Genomic DNA, 20,614 nt, shown 5'->3' on the forward strand with positions numbered 1-20,614 from the left:
CCAGAGGAGTATGGGAGGGAGTCCAGTGGGCCCGGCTCCAAGTTCTGCCTTGGCCACTTGCTGGTGGAATAACGAAAGTCACATCACCTCTCTGAACCTCAGTTTCCTCATCTATAAAGTGGGTTTTAATATTCCCTCAAAGATTTATTGGGAGAATTCAAGATAGCTTATACAAAGTGCCTCGCACACAGCAACGCCTGATAAATGACACCAATAAATCTTATTGACGTTGTCTACACCCTCATCAACCTGGTTAACCTCGTCTGCTTCAAATGTCTGTCGAGGGGCTGAGAATTCCACCACTGAAGCATTTATCCGCCATTATTTCCCAGTTTTCTTGAGATATGATTGACACATAACATTGTGTAAGTTTAAGGTGGGCATTGTGTTGACTTGATACACTCACATACTGCAAAATGATGACCCCTATAGCCTTAGCCAACACCTCCATCCTATCACACAATTGCCATTTCTTTTCTGTAGTGAGACATTTACAGTCTAGTCTCTTAGCAACTTTCAAGTATATAACACAGTATTATTAATTATATATCTGTCATTATGCATTGGTTTCCCTCCATGAGAGACTGCGGGAGAATTGTTAGGCTGAGGGAGATGTTAAGGATGATTTTGGCCAAACTCCATCTTCCTGTGGAGGAAATCAATGCTCAGATGGGGGTCGTGACTTACCCAAGGTCTAACTACTTGGTGGCAGAGGAGTTTGACAGCAAGGAGGGGAAACAGAACGTGAAGGCCCCTGGCTACCTGGAGCAGAGGGTGGACTTGATCTTATGCTTATAGCTACTCCCAGGACACTATTCCCAGGCATGTTAGATACAGGCAGAGAATAGAAGTAGCCAGAGTCCTGAGGCCATGAACCATCATTCTGGAAAACACAGGTTGAGCATGTTGCAATCCCCAGGGAGGGCACAGAGATGTATGGGCAAAGGCCAGGCATCCCAGTCTCTGTGGCCGGCAGAGAAAACTTAAACAGCTCATCCCAGGCACATACTGAGAACAGCATATTGCAGGCCCAGAGTGGGAGAGATTAATCCTTCTTGCGGGAGGGATGTTTTCACAGGAGCTTGTATTGAAGCTGAGGTTTGCAAGACGAGATTCAGGGGGGAACAGAGGTGGAAAGAATCACGTCCAGTTCAGGGTAAAGAGGAACTTCAGGAAGGAGCTGGGATTCGCCTGATGCTGTGAAGAAGGAATCGTATTTCCCCAGACCGAGGGGAGAAGGGCAAACCTGGCAGTGGGCACAGGCTGAGCAAAGGCATGGAGGCGGGAAAGCACAGGGTGCGATTGGAAAAGAGAAGTTGAATTTGACCAGAGGATAAGGAGGAAGAAGCAGAGTAGTAGGAGATAAGGCTAGAAGGTAGGTTGGGATCAGACCGTGGGTATAACCAAATGCCAGGTCAAAGAAATTATACTTAATTCCAAGGGAAGAGGGAGCCATTGAAGGTTGCAGAGCAGGAGTGTGGCATGCTTGGGGCTGAGGTGTTTGAGGAACTGGAGCAGGGAGAAGCAAGGCAGGGTAGGCTCTCGCCACCACAAAATTCACCACCCCACAGCCTGCTTATGCTACTAATAATTGACATTGAAGAGCTCAAAACTCAGTGAGACCATCTTACTTCATTTAAGGTGCCATGTCCTGTGCCTTTTTGGTAAGCCTGGCTTTCCCAAGAAGAATTCTGCCTTGAATTCTTCTTGGTAAGTGGTGGGAAGGGGTGGGGAGCTCCTTGCTCCATCAGCCGAAGCTGAGTACCAAGGAGTGATGTAAGCGTTTCTCTAATTCAGTACCTTGCCTTAACGATACCTGAGGTGGTTCTTATAACTCAAGGGCTTTGCTTAAACCACAGCAAATAAGGGGAAAGGAGAGTGTTTGGGGAGTGCCTGGAGCGCTCCAGGCACATTGACATGCCTTTGCTTCATTTAATTCACATTAGATCTGTGATCTCATTTAATCCCACAACAACCTCATGGGGGAGATGTTATTATTCCCATTTCATAAATTAAAAAACTGAGGTTCAGAGGCTTAAGTAACTTGCTCAAGGTCTCTGAGCTAGAAAGTGGTAGATCCAGGACTCAGACTCAAATCTGTGTTTGTCTCTAAACTCTGATTCTTCCTCCCATACCACACTCCGTCTGGGGAATGGAATTTTCCCCGCCAAATGACGTGAAGGATTCGCAACAGCCTCCTTGAGAGTAAAGAATGGCAGAGTCGAGGTTATCCCAATCCCTCCTCACTGGGGGTTTGGGAACAGTTAGCCATGGCAGCCAGAAACCCATGCGGTCCTGCTCCAGCCCTGCTGGCCCCCGTCCTGTATCTCACATCATTCATCGTTTCTGAGAACTGGGGTCCCACCTGCCAAGAGATCTCTGACTGCAGTTCCTCAGAACCCAGACTTAAGGGAAGGGGGTTCGGGTCCAGGACACACCCTCCATCTGTGGCGTTTCCCACACTTGGGCTAATACCGGTTTGCTCCGGCTTGGTTCCAGGTTGGGCAGCTATGACGCTGGGCTACACTCTGCTCTGATCTTCTCTGGAATGTTCTCAGCCCTTCCCTTCCCTGTACAGAGATGTCCTTGACAGCCGCTGCACTGTCCCAGTGACCACTCCTGGCTGGGCAGTAGAAACACTCCTTCCGGTCTGAGTTTTGCCTGGAAGGACCCTTTCCATCAGATGTCCTTTCTTCCTGGGGGGTGGAATATTTCTCCCTCCCCCAGACAAGCATTCTTGCAGGAGCTGCAGCTGGACTTAAGCTGTCCGTTCGCTTCTGCGCTGGGGTTTCAAGTTCCTTTGTGCCTACTTCCTCCTTAGCAAATTTCTACCACGCACACTGCCCCCAACAGGCCCCTCCCCGCCAGCAGGTGGCTACCGTCCTCGCTGGCACTGGACCCTCCTCAGTCCGACCAACTTACCCATCAACACCTCCCAGGACATCCAAGCTCCAGCTCTGAGGCAGCTATTCAAACAGGTCTCTTTTGATTGCAAGTGACAGAAATCCAGCTGAATGTACTGAAAGCAAAACAGAATGGAATAGAATAGAATAGAATAGAATCATTGGCTAATATAACTGGGGGCTGTGGGGATGGGGACAGGACTGAATCCAGAGTTCAAAAATGCTAATAATGGTGTTCTCCCTCCCACCCACCCCGACTCTGTATGCCTCATTCTTGCCTCCTGCAGATAAAGAAAATCTCCAAATCTACAGCTTCCCAACCTCTCGGCTCCAGTGGGAATGAAGCCAGGTCCTGATCCTAGTGACTTTACCCCTGGGGGTCACATGGCCACCCCTGACCCAATCACTAGGGCCAGGAGGATGCTGGGATGATTGGTTCAGTCAGAGTCTGCCTGTGCCCACCTCTGAGGCTGGGGGAAGGGCACTTGTTACCAGAACAATGGAGATGGGGAGCAAACTCTGTGTCCAGTGGAAAAAATAGCTCCATATACCGGCCAAAGAGCAGGGAGCTGTGGGCATCCGGGTACCCTTGAGTTAGTCCAAGAGGGGTTGAACAAGGGGGGCTGCCCGACCCTCTGGGGCCATCCCAGGAGCTGGAGGGAGAAACACAAGGAGCCAGTGGGGGGTGGGATGGAGCAGTGGTCTCTGCAGCAAGGGAGGAGCTGGAGGCCCCCTGCTGGGACCTTCCCAGCTTCCTCAGCAGGGAGGTGCAGAGGCTCAGGAACCAAAGGGAGAAGATGAGAGAGAGGAATCTGAGGAATGCAGAGGCTGCTGGGTGGCTCTGTAGAGAGGCTAGGCGGAGGGCAGGGACCCCCTGTTGCACACCAGGCCAACCCCTTGTCAGCCCCCCACCTCCTGGCAGGGGGGAGGGGGGCGGGCGGTGGGAAGAGCCCTGGCTGGTCGAGAGGTGGAGGGTCACATCCTGCTTGCACCATTAACTCACCACGTGACCTGGGCACAGAGTCACCAGCCTCAGTTTCCCCGCCAGTGAAATGAGGACGTTGGAAGGAAAGCGCCTCAGCCTCCCTTCTCTTCCTCCGGAGCCAACCCCAGCTCCTCCCGTCACCCCCAGGAGTGAGGGTGCCCCAGAAGGCCCTGGGAGCCCAGGAATGCGCCCCAGACCTCGCCTTCCCTCAGCTCTCCCCGAGGAAGCTGGGGGAGCAGTGGGCAGGGTAGCTGAAGGTCCCCTCACCCCCCTCTCCTCCCTGAACCGGCTCTGCTTCCCCCTTTCTTTCCTCTCCTGGCTGCAAAGCACATACAGATGTGGGGCTGTCGGCCACAATCAGGGGGCTCAGGTGAGGAATGGGGCCTGGCAGCCCTTGGCTTGTACTCGTTTGCCGGAGCGCAATTTCCCCGTAATTACACTTCCTAACTTTTCAGCATCTGTGAAAGATCATCTTCTGACACAGCGGAGTCAGGCTCACGCCGGCCAGGAGGCAAAGCCCCTTCGCTCAGAATCATTTTCAACAGGCAGAGAAAACACATTCGTTCTTTTCTTTCCGGCATGGACAATGTCCCCAAGAGACAAGCCCAGGGGCCTGACCAGTGGCTCCAAGCAGCCCGGAGCCTCGGCGCCCGCCAGCCCGCCACCCTCTCACACCCTCTGACGCTCCCCCACCAGTCCCCAGCCCCCGTTCTCAGCTGCTCCCTCGTCTCCCATCACGTGTCGCTGACGCCATCACCCACGTGCAAGGTCATCCACTCAGATTCCCATGGGTCAGCTCTGTCAATCACTCATGGTGACATTTACAGGGCCACCTACACTGTCACCCCTCCCATCTCACCCATAACCATGGCAGTTCCATTTCTTCACGCCATCACCCACCCGTATTCTCCATCAGTCTCCTCGTCACCCACAGTGGCACTCACAGATGTCACTTTAACTGCTCTTTCCTGTCCCGCAGAGTGGTGCCTGAACCCTCCCACACTTGCCCCACAGCCAGCAAACGCGTCTCCCCTTCCACTTTGAGGCCCTGGGGTCAGCAGAGGTTGTGTTCAGGGCACCACCAAGCTGGAGATCTCATGCCAGCTCTCCCGGGATCTCAGATGAAGACTTGCTCTGACAAGCTGGGGGGCCAGGAGGAGAGGCAGAGAGAACCGAGGGCCTCAGAAATTCTGGGGAGGAAGGAACCACGAGGGATCTTGTAAGCACATTAGAAAGGTGGCAGGCCACAGCTACAGCTCAAGGAACAGTAATGTATGCAGGGTGTGCAAAGGATAGGCTGGGGAGGGGGCCCCCATGTAGTCTAATCTCCCCCACCTGGAACCTGCTGGCCACAGGGCCCGGGGACCAACCCCCTGCCTCAGGGTAAGTAGACTGTGAGCCATGGAAGACACTCGCATTCTGATGGAAGCCAAATCCCCCCGGGGTGAATCCTGCCCCATCCTCACTCAGGGCCTCTCTGCTTGCAGTTCTGTAGGAAACATTCTTGCTTCCAAGGCTAAGAATCTGGAAGGAACCTGGTGTGGGGGCGTGGTTTCAGGTGAGCTTTTCCTTTTGTCAAGAGAGCTATGAGACATTTGGATCCCATCCTGAGTCCATGGCAGGCATCACTAATCATTCATGGCACAGAGAGGATAAGTAATTTGGCAAAAGTCACACAGCTGATGAATGAGAGGAGCCAGCTCTTGAACTTGGGCTGTCTAGATTCAAGCCTCGATCTTAACCACCTCGCTGTATTGTCCTGTACAAGCACTGGCCCCTAACCTTAGAGATGGGCACAAGCAGCCTGGACATCTCTCCAGCAGATAAGAGATGAAGACAAATACCCTTGAGAAAAGGAGACAGCAGGAAGTAGGAGATGAATGTGAGGTTTGGCATCAATATGAATTCAAAGGCAGGCTCTGCCACTTATTGGCTGTGGGATTTGAAGCAGGTGACGTAAACTGTGGGACCTCCTGTTTCCTTCATTGTTAAATGAAGACAGTAATAGTCTCTTAGAAAAGTACATAAAATACCTGGTTCTAAAGGAATGATTGGCACAGTCTTATTTATCTAGAAAGCAAAGTCCTAGAGCATTATTCACAATAGTCAAAAGGTGGAAGCAAGTGAACCCACGTGTCCACTGACAGATGAATAGATGAACAAAATGGGGTATATACATACAGTGGAATATTATTCAGCCTCAAAAAGGGAAGAAATTCTGACACATGCTACAACATGGATGAACCTTGAGGACACTACGTGAATGAAATAAACCAGTCGCAAAAAGAGAAATACTGGATGATTCCGTTTATGTGAGGTATCTAGAATAGTCAAGTTCAAGAGATAGAAAGTAGAATGGTGGTTGCCAGGGTCTGGTGGGAGGGGGAAATGAAGAGTTGTTGTTTAGTGGGTATAGGGTTTCAGATTTGCAAGATGACAAAGTTCTGGAGATCCGTTTCACAACATTCTGCATATACTTAACACTACTGAACTATATATATTAAGATGGTATAAAATGGTAAATGTTACATATATAACATATATACAGTGTATGTAGTATATATGTAAATGTTTATATATATTTACCACAATCAAAAAAAACACAAAAACAAGTCCTACAGTGGCCCAATGAGTGAGTTAGGCCATGTGGGTGTTTTTTTGTTTTCTTTTTTTTTTTGGCCGCACGGCATGTGGGATCTTAGTTCTCTGACCAGGGATCAAACCCACACCCCTGCACTTGAAGCACAGAGTCTTAACTAGTAGACTGCCAGGGAAGTCTCCATGTGGGTGTTGAATAGCAGAGGTGGTGGTCTCTGCTGGGGAAGTTGGAGGTGGCATCTGAAAGGAGCAGGCATCGGAGATGAGGTCTTGATAAGGCCACGTGGGCTGGGGAACCGGGGGCAAGGATGAGCCGACCACCACCTGCCCAAGAAACATTCTCTCGGCTGGGTCCCCCATTCCCATCCTACCTACCTCTGACCCCCACTGGGCTCAGAGGGGGAACATCTTAGTAGGGGAATGGAAGGGCCATGCTGGAGGGGGGAGGGGGCGTAAAGCAAGCCAGCAGGAGGCCAGGGCAGCAGGGAGGGAGGACGGTCTTCCAGGCAGCAATGAGATTTCGGCGAGCCCCTGTGCCGGCCTTCCGGGCACCCTTTACCCCACAGAGCAGGTACCGATCCCACAACAGGCCGCAAGTATTCTGTGTCACCTACTACGTGTCAAACCAGGCAGAACATTGTGGGGTATGGAGGCCAGGGACAAAAGACCAATGCCAGCCTCCAACTAGACAAGGCTTAGTGACACAATGTACTGGGACAATTCCAGAATCCCTCGCGGCAGCTGCCTGGCATGAGGAGTTAGGGAATCAACAGTGTGCTCACTTCCTCTTTGCCGTATTGCACCCTGGAGGATCCCATCAGCCTGAAGGAATCTTATCTTTCCTCAGGGGCCAAGAAAGATCTGGCTTCTCCCACTCATTTAGCAAAAGCCCCCAGGGGACCCTCTGAGCCCCACCCCGGGGAGGGGGTCCCTGCCCAGCTACTCCCGTTCACCAGGGCTTGTCCTGGGTGCAAATCCTGGCTCTGCCACCTACTAGTTCTGTGGCCTCTTTGTGCCTCAGCTTCCTTATCTATAAAATGGGTATTTAATAGTACCTGATTCATGGGATTGGAAAACACTGACAACCATGCCCGGCACAGAGTAAGCACTCCATGCATCTGAGTTGTTTTTATTTTTGTCATCATTTCTTCCTCTTCTTGTCCATACTCTTCATCTGACTCTGAGTCAAAATCCATGTATTTACTTTTGTCCGTGCATAAGGGATGGCCACTCAGAGCAGGCGGCTGAGATGGGTGTGTTTGCTCCTTGGGGTTATTGCTAAATTGCAACATCCCTATGACAGGCAGCATGTTTTGATTCTCAAGGAAGCTTTGCTTTCATAATCACATCTATCACACCATCCTTGGGAGGGAAGAAGCCGCTATTTGCCATCTGAATTTGCAGAAACTCTAGTGACATGCTCATAGCAGATCCGGGCCCAGAACCCAGGTCTCCTGGCCTCAGGCCACACACTTTCCCGCTCACACGCAAGGAAGAGATGGAAGGGGCTACTGTCCCCTGCCTCTCTGTCCTGCACGGTACTCTCTGGGTTCAGGGGCCACAGGTGGGGGAGAAGGAAATAGAGGGGTGAGGGCTTCACCGAGGCAGTGGGCGAGCAGGTGGCATGAGAGAGATGTCACTGTCTCACCGTGTCCATTTGCTGCCCTCCTGGGGCATCTGGCCTTCTGTGACCCAGAGCTTGGGCACAGGCACTAGCTCACCTAAGGGCTTGGGGACAGGCACCCTCAGCTGAAGGTGTCATGTTCCCCCACAAAAGACTGCGTGAAGACAGTGGGGGGCATCTGGATTGGACTCTGGAAGGACTTCCTGGCACCAACAGCTGTGAAGCCCAGGGTTGCCCCCTCCCAGCGCTGGGCATCCCCCAGTCTCCCTGTGGTGCTTGCTGGGAGTACAGACATCCTGGCGCCCCTGCAGACATCCTGCATCACGACAAATAGGGCTGGGCATCTGTATTTTTAACACATTTCCCCTTTGGGAGCTGCCTGCTTAGAGGAGGTCCAGGTACTTGTTGGGCCTGGGTGGAGCTGCTCAGTCAATTGGCTGACATAACCATCCTGGTTTTAGGAGTTAGTCTCATCATCTGGGACATGCCTGTCTTGACACATACTACCTGGGTAACCTTGGGCAAGTCCCTCCTCCTCCCTGGGCCTCAGTTTGCACATCTGTAAAATTGGGTGATTTGGCATTAAGACTCTGCAAGTTTCCTTCCTGCAGGGACATTCTTAGAGACTAACGCCCACTTCTTGCCAAGGAGACAGATGGACCCCAATTCACAAGCAAGCATGCAACCCAAGGTCCCAGCTCTTGCTGAGTGTGTATTCCAGTTGGAGAAGGGAGCAGAAAAAAGAAAAGGAGTGACAAACTTCAGACAGTTGAAAGCAGTAGGAATAAATAAAACAGTGTTGAACTAGACAGCCTGAAACACCCCTGGTGTTTGTGGGCCCAGCATAAGTACTAATGAAGATCCCAGCCCAAGCCTCCGTCTCCCCACCCTGTCTCTGCTCCGGATCCTAAGGGCCCTCACATGCGTGTGTGTGGACACATAAAAACTCTGTCCATCTCCTCCAGCATCGACACTGTACACACAACCCGCCACCCTTGGGCCACCCCTCGGGCCTGGGTGTGCTCACACAAGCAGCACAGTTGGTCTCTGCAGGACAGACCAGGGAAGAGGTCCTCACGCCTAGAAGCAGGCTCAGAATGTTTGGACAGGGAATTCCAGAGATCTCAGAACCCTGAGAGTCGTCTAGACGGGAGGATGTGTTCTCCAGGTGGGCACACCACCTCAGCCCATGGACTTCTCACCCCATGGGTCAGGCCAGAGTGGGGCCCTCTGAATCGGGTTCCAGGGCTGCCCCTCTAGGAAGCCCCGGGGGTGGGGTGCTGTTTCAGTTTAGAGGATGAGGAAAGGCCTCCAAGAGGAGGGGGCCTTTGAGCTGAGACCTGGCTAAGAAGCAGGCGGCCCTGACAGCTCTGGAAAAAGGCATCCTGGGCCAGGGGAGCAGTTCATCCAGCATCCAGGCCTGCTGCCCCTGCCTCCTGGCCCACCCTCTGCCCCAGCCAGGCTGGGAGGGGCCCCAAGAGGCACCTGGAAGCAATCTTCCTCAGCTTGCTCCCTGAAAGTGAAAGCTACTCGCTTTGATAGTCTCCAAATTGCCCTTCCTTCCCCCTTCCTTCCAGGGAGGGAGGCTGCTGGAGTCTGGGAGGGGAATGTGGGAGGAATCTTAGCCAAAAGCAGCTGGCCTTTGGTTCTCCAGCTTTGGATGAGCAGCCCTAGAGACCTATGGGCTGGGTTCTGCTCTCACCACCCAGCTTCCCTTTGCACTGAGCACAGAATCTCTAGAGACCGAGGAAAGGGTTCTGCTTCTCCAGCCTGGATGCCCCACCTGACTTTGACTTGTCACTTTCCCTCTCTAAGTCTCTGTCCTTGAGTTCCTAAAGAGGAGAAATTCAAAAGCTCCAGCTTGGGCTTCCCTGGTGGTGCAGTGGTTGAGAGCTCGCCTGCCGATGCAGGGGACACGGGTTCGTGCCCCGGTCTGGAAGGATCCCACGTGCTGCGGAGCGGCTGGGCCCGTGAGCCATGGCCGCTGAGCCTGCGCATCCAGAGCCTGTGCTCTGCAACAGGAGAGGCCACAACAGTGAGAGGCCTGCATACCGTAAAAAACAAAAAAAAAAAGCTCCAGCTTCCTAAAAATGTTGGAAGTGTCCATCCTGTCCCTGTCTCCACCAAGCACCATTTCATAGACTTCTTTGGCAAACACCCAAATAATACTCAATTATAACTCAAGTGACCCCACATTCTCTAACCTTTTATTTTGTTTTACTTTAAGTTTATTTTATTTTTGGCTGCGTTGGGTTTTTGTTGATGTGCGCGGGCTTTCTCTAGTTGCGGTGAGCAGGGGCTATTCTTCGTTACGGTGCGCGGGCTTCTCATTGGGTGGCTTCTCTTGTTGCGGAGCACGGGCTCCAGGTGTGCGGGCTTCAGTAGCTGTGGCACGCGGGCTCAGTAGTTGTGGCTCGGGGGCTCTAGAGCGCAGGCTCAGTAGTTGTGGCACACGGGCTTAGTTGCTCCATGGCATATGGGATCTTCCCGGACCAGGGCTTGAACCCGTGTCCCCTGCATCTTAACCACTGCACCACCAGGGAAGCCCACATTCTCTAACCTTTTAAAATGTGTCTTCAAATTCTTCAACATTTTTCCCATTAAGAGGTGGAGTCTATGGCCCCTCCCCTTGCATCTGGCCAATCTTAGAGACTGGTTGACCACTAGACTATGGTGGAAGTAACACTTCATGACACTTTTCTGACCCGGGGTGGGTCATAAAGGCGGTGCTGCTTCTGCTGTGTTCACCAAGCAGGCTTACGCTGAAGCCCTGAGTTCCATGCCAGACTTTCTACCTCAATGAGGCTGCCATGCTATGGGGAAGCCCAAACGAGCTCCCATGGAGAGACCACACAGAGAGGCCAGAGATTTCTAGGAGAAATAGAGATGCCTGCTCCCACCCAGCTCCTCCAGCCCTTCACCACCCCAGCTGGAGCCGCCATCTGTCTGTAACTGTGAGAAGCCCCAAGCTGGAATCACCCTACAAAGCCCTTCCTGGATTCCTGACCCACAAAAAGTGTGAAAGATACTAACCTAATGGCGGTTGTTTCTAGCCAGAGTTCTGGGCAGATTTGTTATGTGGCAGTGGGTCCCAGGAACAGCCCTGGTCCCCTCCACCACCTGGGCTGGACATCCTCTGCTTATCCCTCCAGACCCCTGCTCCACCCTTCTCCTCCCTGTCTGCGCCCCACGAGGCTGACTCGCCCGTGACCCCATCTCCCGTGTGAATGGCATCGTCAGGCTCCCCTGGCCTCTGGCTGCTGGCTGGGCTCAGCCACAGGTGGCCCTGTGAGGAGAATGGGAGAAAGAATAGGAGGGCAAGGCTGGGCATTTACTCCCCAGCTCCCATCCTGACGTGTCACCAGGGAACAGCAGAACCCCTCAACCAAAGGCCGCAGCTCCTCTCGGGCTACCCTTGCTGTGTTTGCAGTAAGTGCACCCACCCCGCCTTGCTCCTTGTGGCCTGTGTTTCTGGCCCTTTTCCATGCCTTTAACACTGACTGTGTCTTTGTAAACAGCCCTTTGGTGAACTGGCCTCAGGTAACCTGTCGAAGTTTGTCCCCTGTTTCCACTGGGACCCCGACTGACGAGTGATGCCAGCCCAAATAGTGGCTCTGCTTAATCACGTCCCCCCACCTACTGCTCTAGACTGTCCCATTTGGAAGCAGCATGCCCATGTCTCCACATTCATTTATTCAATGACCTTTTCTTTACCACCTGCAGGTGACTGGCCTTATCTAGGGGTCAGGGATACGGCAGTAAACAGGACAGGCGCAGTCCTGTTCCTCAAGGCGCCATGAGCTTGGGGTGGCAGTACACAGTAAACAAACAAGTAAATGTATAAGATAATGTTGGGTAGCAATGCGTTTATAAAGAAGACAATGCAGGGCTTCCCTGGTGGCGCAGTGGTTGAGAATCTGCCTGCTAATGCAGGGGACATGGGTTCGAGCCCTGGTCTGGGAGGATCCCACATGCCGTGGAGCAACTGGGCCCGTGAACCACAACTACTGAGCCTGTGCGTCTGCAGCCTGTGTTCTGCAACAAGAGAGGCCGCGATAGTGAGAGGCCCGCGCACCGCGATGAAGAGTGGCCCCCGCTTGCCACAACTAGAGAAAGCCCTCGCACAGAAGCGAAGACCCAACACAGCACAAATAAATAAAATAAATTAATAAACTCCTACCCCCAACATGTTCTTTAAAAAAAAAAAAAAAAAGACGACAAAGCAGGGCCGTGGATGGAGGGAGCCACATGGCCCCAGACACCTTGCATAGAAGACCCACATCTGGGGTGCAATCCATATGGAATATCTTCCAATGGTGAAAGAGCAAACCATGCATGGTTGCCTTTTGCAAACCTCATGGCGCAATTCTGGGCGCACAACAGCCTTTCACAGCCACTTACAGATTGGTAAAAGAACAAAGCAAGAAATAAAGCTCGCCATTGTTTGCATTGGTGAACTTCCTGAAAGAGTTTCATAGGTTGAATCCATGCTGGTGTTACAAGGTCTCTAGCTGGATCGAGCTCCAATACAGATGAAACCAAAATGACAGAAGTCACCTATAACACTTCTCTAGAATCCAGATCTAACCCCCCTCCCCGTGCCCCCTGCAGGGTCAGCTCTGACTCTCAGGGTTCTGCTTGCCTCGGGAAGATGATGGAGAAGGATGGAGAGGGCTCTGGGGAAGTGGCCCAAAGCTTGTCAGCAAAGAACAGAGGCGCCAGGCAAGGCCTCTGAGGCCACATCTTGCTTCTCTCCTCAGAAGCAGAGGGGCCGTTCCCATGACACCCGCCCTGGCCCGCACCGCAGCTGGGCATACACAATACAGCTGCTTGTTTGAGACCCCAGCGAGGCCATGGGCCTTCCTTGCCCTGGGATAGACCGGAATGAGCAAAGGTCTGGGTCACTTTCCCCAGCTTTGGGGAGCTGCTCCTCCCGGCACCACGGGCCATGGGTCCTCCCTACTCACAACTGTCTCAGTCCTACCAGAAGTGCCCCAACACTTCTTCCCACCTGGAATGCCCACCTGCTCTTCTTTGGTGCTTCCAATCCTAGAATATTATGGTCAGTAAAGATGCCGACCCAGTCATCACGCTCATTTTACAGATGAGTAAGATGAGGCCCAAGGAGCGACAAGCTGGGCTGCCCAGGCTCCCAGGGTTGGTATAAGAACCCTTAAGTAGGGCTTCCGTGGTGGCGCAGTGGTTGAGAGTCCGCCTGCCGTTACAGGGGACACGGGTTCGTGCCCCGGTCCGGGAAGATCCCACATGCTGCGGAGCGGCTGGGCCCGTGAGCCATGGTCGCTGAGCCTGCACGTCCGGAGCCTGTGCTCCGCAACGGGAGAGGCCACAACAGTGAGAGGCCCGCGTACCGCAAAAAAAAAAAAAAAAAAGAACCCTTAAGTAGAGCACAGGCCTCCTGGGCCCCTGTGGTCCTCTTTCCACTAGACTTGTCCTCATTTCATGCCCACCTCTAGCTCTTCTGCCCTGATGCCCGGGGCTCCTTGGCTATCTCCCCACTCTCATCCCTGAGAGCCCCGGCTGGGCTCTCTTCAGCCTGGCAATAGAGTGTGTCCATCTTCTCCCATGGCTGTTCTTGTACGTGAGTGCCGTCTCCCCAGTGAAAGTGTGACGTCCTTTATTTCTTCTCTCGTCTCCATCAGAATTCCCAGCAGAGGCCGTTACCCACAACTCTTTGGTAAATGCTTCTGGCTTGGTTAATTCATTAATCAGTAGCATCTTTGATTTTCCCCCACTGGACTACCTCCCTCAACCAAAGAGGAAGTAGAGAATTTTAAACCAAAGAGCTGCCGCAAACACAGAAAACCTTAGATATTCCAGACCCCGTCTAGTTCATCTCTGGACTCCCAGTAATTTGAGTGAGAGAGTGGGTAGGTGCGTGTCACAATGTCCTGAGTGGTCAGAGGGGCTGCTCCAGGGGTCCCAGCTCTTGAAGAAGAGCCTTTGTGGGGAGCCCTTGGAGGAGGGCTCGAGGGATGGACGTGGGGAGATCCCAAGGCTCTGGGGGAGCCCAGTGTCCCTGCTTATAGGATACTTGTGATCCATACTGGACCCTCCTCCCTTTGGCCAGAGCAGTGACGAAGCCGCCACCTCTCCCCTAGACGCTGTCACTGACCAGAAGGAAAGACGAAGGCACAGGAAGCCAGGATCCCAGCCCACAATTAACTCCTGGGCACCCCTGTTTTCCACAGGACTTTTCTCCTGTGATTTTCTCCTTCTTTAGCTTCTTTCTGGCTGTGTTTGCAAACGGTCAGCACAGTGATGTCAGCCCAGATCGTCCCAGCAGAGCCCCCTCCCTGGTCCCGGCCCCTCTGCCTGCTCCCCTGGGTAACCCGTTGCCCAGCTGGCTGCTGCCTGGGGGTGGAGAGACAAAGGCCCCCTCTTTGGATCAGGCCATGACCTGTGCTCACTAGAGCTTCTACGCATCTCTGTCATTCCTGCCTTTATCAGATTAGCTTTAATTAGACAAATGAAAATCACATGGAGCAGAGGGGAGGCAGACTGAGCTCGCAGGAGCGCCTTTCAAAGGAAGGACGAGGGCAGGGCGGCCATCAGAAAAGGGGCGGCGTAGATGGTGGCCGTACCAGTGCGTGCTCGCGTGCGTGCGTTTGCGTGCGTGTGTGTATGTGTGTGTGTGTGCGCGCGTGCGTGCGTTTGCGTGCGTGTGTGTGTGTGCGTGTGCGTGTGTGTGTCTGCCTTCACACAAGGGCCTTTCCCAAGGAAAGGTCCAGGAAGCTACCCAGAAAAGCACAATGTGCCATCATTAACTTAGAAGGAACCTTGGAATCTTCTATCAAGAAGGGCTGGAGCACTTTGTGAGTCACAGACCAGACCCCTTTGGGGATCTGCGGAAGGCTCTAGAGCAGTGCTGTCCAGTGGAAATGTCATGCGAGCTCTGGATGCGATTTTTAAGTAGCGACATTTAAAAAAGTAAAAGAAAGATTTATTTAATAATTTTAATTTGAATAACGTATTTTATGTAACTGAGTATATCCAAAATATTTTCATTTCAATATAGAATCAATTAAAAATTACTGAGATATTTGACATTCTTTTTTCACACTAAGTCTTCAACATCTGCAGTGTTTTACATTTACAGCCCATCTAATCTGGACTAGCCACATTTCAGCTGCTCAGTAGTCACACGTGGCTCCTGGCTGCCATGTTTACGGTGACCGACCGTCCCAGTTTGCCCAGGACTGTCCTGATTTTAGTACTGCTGGTCCCGTGTCCTGGAAACCCCTGGATCCTGGGCACACTTGGGTGATTGGTTGCCTTAGACTGGCTGGCGTAGCTCTAGACCATCTCCTCGGAACAGTGCACAGAACACAGTTGCTCTATAATCTTCGGTGCTCTCCCATGATTCTTAGCTGGGGAACCCCAGATCCCATTTAACAGGTAAACAAAGAGTGATCCAGAAAAGGGAAGGGACTTGCCCAAGGCCACATAGTAACTTTTCAATTAGAACTGCAACTAAGACCCAGGCATCCTGATCTCAAGATGCTCCGTGCTAGCTCATGGGAGGTGCCTGACAAGAGCATGGCCCACGTCTGTGGGTTCCTGAATGTGAAGAGCACTGACTGGGTGGGACTGGTGCCCGCAGCTCTGTAATACTCTCTAAGCAGGCACTCTCTCAGCCACGTAGCTGGGCTATGAGCTGTCTATCCCACACAGGGCAGCAGAGGCAAAACCAGGGACGGCGCTGCCCAAAGTAGACACACACACCACTCATGGCATGTAAGACGGTGTAGTGTTTAGCGATTTTGAATCCCATAGCGAGAAAGTTTGGTTCTTTTCAGAATGCTGTCTAATCTTCTGATGAGTCAAGGACGAAGTCTTGGATGGGGTTAGGATGTCTGACACCAACACTCACCGGTCCCTCTTTAAAAGGAGAGAGAGCCAGCCTCAGCTAGAAGAAGGCATCCATATGTGCTTAGGGTGTTTTTTTTACTTTTTACTTTTAAATAATTATAGATTCACAGGAAGTTGCAAAGATGGTTGAGAGGGGTCTTGCGTACCTTTCACCCAGTTCCCCCCAGTGATCACATTTTCCATAGCTAAAGTACAATATCAAAACCAGGAAGTCGACATTGGTACAATGTGTGTGTGTAGTTTTATGTCATTTTACCAGGGGTAGATTCTTGTAGCTACCCCCACGCTCCAGATCTGCCTGGGGTTTAATTACCTTGTTTTGTTTTCCTTGCGTTAATTTTTATTGCTCTATGCTCTTCAGGCAATTGATTCTATTTTTCCGTTTACAGTAATGATATAACATTTCCCTTTTAAATACATTTCCTTAAGTAAAAAAGAAAAAAGATCAATGGATTCGAGGAAATATATTAAGTAAATAATGATACAGACAGTACTCAGGTATGACGTATCATTTGGCAACCTGTTAAAACCCAAATCTGACTAAACAGAACCCAGTCTAGGACCCAACAAGCAATGCTGCCGTTTAGGGGACCTCAAGATTATGATCAAGTCAGGGATCCATGTAAGGCCTTAGAGACCCCCAGTGCTTGTCCTCCTAAGCTCCGTGTGGACAGAGGGAGGCGCTGCCATGCTCGTCTGCCCTGGCTTTGAGGGCACAACTCACACCCTTCGGGAGAGTGGGCAGGTGGAAAAGGGACATGAAAGGCCCTTAGCCTGGAGCCCCAGGTCCAGGGTATCCCCGGGATCTACCCTCAGTCCCCTAATAGCCCAGATGCTAACTGATAACAAGCACATCCTGGTTAATTATTTACACCCCGGTTGAAACATCTAACAGTGTTAGAGCTGAAAGGGACCACAAACACTCCTCCCATTTGACGGAGGATGATACAGTGGCCAGAGAGGGGAGGAAAGGGTCCAAGGTCACTGTGCAGGTGAGGGTGGAGGCCAGCCCTATCCCCACGGAGGCAAAGGGAAGCCACACCTGTCTAAGATCAGGGCCAGATTTGGACAAATGTTTGTTGAGTGAGTAAATGAATAATCTAAGTATCTGATCTACCTTGCACTTCCCTGCCGTTATTCTCTGCCTCTTCCTAAAATAGTGGATGTGAAATGTCAGCTGCATCAAGAGCTCTTATTAAATGCACGTTCCTTGGGCCACCTTCAGAGATTCTAAATCAGGAGGTTTGGACAGGAGCCTGGAAACTGGAATTTAGGCAACATTTCCCCTCTTCCTGGCCCACCCAAGCCCCTGGAGGGACACAAAGATGTTGCTAATGCAGGTGTCCAGGTATTTTGATCCATTGTTTACCTCTATAGCTTCCTCTCCAGCCCTGGCTGCACAGCGCCCCCTGGCCGAGGATCCTGGCAATGTTCAGAAACCTGTTGGCCCTGCTCCTCTCTTGGGATGATTGATCCACCAAGGGGGTTAGTAGATGGCAGGCCTGGCTCCCCTCAGCCCCTCACCCCAGGGCCTACCACGCTTAGCCTGGGAGATCTGATGAATGTCCATTACTGCAGCAGACCCCATAAAAAGGATTATGGGGTGTTGCTGAGTTTACAAGCCTGTTCTTGTAAATCTGCCGGACTTGGGGTGGTCACAGCCACTACAGAAGAATGACAGTTATCTACCCTCTGCCCAGTGCCACACACCCAGTCACTTTCGTGGGAAACGTGGTGGCCAGGTTGCAAGAGCACTGGTGAATCAGAAGACCCAGAACCAGAGGAGAGACTATAGTTCACAGCTGAGCCACCACTGGCCCAGCCAGTGGGCCTCTCTGGGCCTCTACTTTTCCATCTGTGAAATGGGCCTTTCACTCACCTCCCAAAGGTGAGGAGGAGCTCAGCCTTTGACGTTGCAAAACTGTGGTGAGGGTGTCTCTCTTTGGCAAAGTTGGGGGAAGAGAGTCGTGCTCATGGCCTCTGTTCCCGTCACTGCTCTGGCCCTTGTGAGTGAAGGGTGTGGCCTCACAGGCAGAGGGCCGGGTGGCAGCAGGGGTGGAGAGAGGTCCGGGGCAGCCCCAGAGACGCCCCTCCCCCAGGCCTCCTTGGCACCTGACCAGGCTGGTTTCCTGGTCCCTTCACCCATTTCCAGACTTGGTTTGTGTCCGTCGAGACGTCCCAGGCCAGCGTAAGCTAAGCAGCTCCACGGGCCTGGCTGGGCCCCGGGAGCGCCTCGCCGGATGCTTGGTCTTCTGCACTCTTTCCCCTGTCAGCCTCCGAACCTGCATTGTCTGTGTCAGACCCTTTTGAAGTGATCAAACACAGAGCCCGGAGCCCGTGGAGAGCTGGGGAAACGTGAGCACTTATTCCGTCAATACCAGGCGGCCCCAGAGCGGGGGAAGGGAGGCCGCTGCCCCCCTAGAATTTCATTCACAGTATCAATGAATGCACCCAGATGGGGCTTGGAATCTTGTTGTCAGAAGACCAGAGAAGCCGTCTGCTAGTGGTGCCAGTGAGGGGGCGGTGACAGGGGCCAGAGCCTCGGGGCAGGGGTGGAGCCAGACCGCGGCGACGAATGGCCAGGTCATCTGGATCCTAAAACTACTGATGACAATAAATAACGATGGACAGGCATCTGCAATCACTGTGCTGAGTGAGCACTTTGCTCTCTCTCTCATCACCACCCTCACTGCCCAGTATCATGCTCTCCCCTTTCTACAGATGAGGAAACTGAGGCTCAGACAGGCAAACTGACCTTCCCGAGGGTATATAGCTGGGAAGTGGGGGACCTCAAACCTAGCACCGATCGAGGTCTCTTAAGAACTGCTCCCACTTCCCCAGTAGGGAAGCGTGTCCCAAGTGGGGAGCAGGCAGAGGGAGAAAGACCGAAATGCCTTCCTTGTTTTTTGCCTACATGTCAATTTCTGTTCCTGGTATGTCTGCCCATCCTCACAGCTGCTCCCTGCCCCTGATCCAGGACTCTACCACCAGCCAAGGTTTCTGCAGACACAACCAGGGCGAGATCAACTGCATGCGAACAAACAAAAAAAGAGGACTAAATATTTTTAGGAAATAGAACTAAAACAATTGCTTTCAGTAACAGGCTTCAGCTTGTAACATAGCCTTTGTGTGCCCTTGGGCAAGTGACTTCCTCACTCTGAGTGCCTGGGGTTGTCCCTCTGCAAAAATGGGGATAAGAGTGGCTCCTCCCGCACAGGGTCCCACTGTGGTAGCCCAATGCCTGGCACTTAGTAAAGACTCAATAAAAGTGAGTTGTTCTTTTAGCAGTAAGCAGGCAAGGTGTGGTGTGGGCAGACTGGGGTACCAGAAGCATCCGTGGAGCCCAGCATCAAGAGGTTTCCCACAGCGATAAAGCTGTGGGATCGTGCTCCTGTGGGAACTACCCACGGCTAAGTGGCTGGGATAGTGGAAGACTCAGGTCGGATACCCTGCTGCAGGGGAGGGGGCTCGCAGAAGGAGCCAGACCCCATGAAGGAGGCTGGAGTCAGGCAGGGCCCCACCTTAGCAGGAGTCTGGGGGAGGAGCAGGTTGCCCAGGCCGAGGCGTGTCAGGGCTGGAGCGCAAGTCGTGGCAACTCCGGCTTCTTCCCCCTCCCCCCTCCCCACTGGAGTCCAGATCTCACCCAGGGGCAGCCCCTCTTGCCTCCCAGAAGGACAGGAGCTGTTCAGCGTTGTTCAGAGGCTGGAGAGGAGGTTGTGACAGGCCTGGTCCAGGTTCCCTGTCCTTGGTGATGTGCAGGAGCCACACCAACCCATACACACCTGCTTCAGCTCACGAGACCCACTGGTACGTTTTCAGGACTTTTGTGAGCCGTTATTAAAAATTAAACAATAGAAACCTACAGTTAAATAAATAAATTATATTAGAAACAAAGGTAATAAATAACCAAAGCTCATTATTTCCTAAGCACTTTAGTACCTTTCTTAGTAGTACCATTATCAATGGCCATGAGGTTATTTACATCTATGCTCTGTGAACGGTGGAAGCCCTATACAGTGGTGCCCTGTCTGCACCCCTCTTCCCAGCTCTGCGATCTGTGATACCGCCCAGGGTGCTTGAAATTGGCCTTGGAGGGAGTATGTACACCATGGAAATCAGCAAACGCCACAAAGCAGAGCTGCCCCCTCCAGAACTGGTTGTTAGATGCTTATGAGCACACCCCTGCCCTGCAGGACAGTGGCGAGCTGCTGCGGGCTCAGAGGACCAGAGGCCACTCCCAACAGAAGAATGTGAGCCTCTTCTTCCCTAGTGGGATTTACTTCCACCCCCAACCTCCAGGCCTTATTTAGAACAACCGTGGAGTCTCCTAAATTGATGGGAGCCATTGTTCCCCGCCCCCCCCCCCCCCCCCCCCCCGTCTAGCCGGTGGGCTCCACCCCCCATTGTCCACGGCCCCTCCCAGTTCCTCCGAGGCTACTCTGAAGGAGGGGCGGGCGGGGCCGGGCGGGGTTGGGGGAACCTCGTGGTCAGAGCCTTGGATGCCAGCCCTGTGTGCTGGTGACTTCTATTGTGAGTGCCCGAGGATCTCGGGGTTTCCTTGTCCCCGGGCCTCAGAACCCACTGGGGAGCTGCCTGTTTATGGTAAATGATGCC

This window comes from Globicephala melas, chromosome 8 (assembly GCF_963455315.2).
Source record: "Globicephala melas chromosome 8, mGloMel1.2, whole genome shotgun sequence".
Taxonomy (NCBI): domain Eukaryota; kingdom Metazoa; phylum Chordata; class Mammalia; order Artiodactyla; family Delphinidae; genus Globicephala; species Globicephala melas.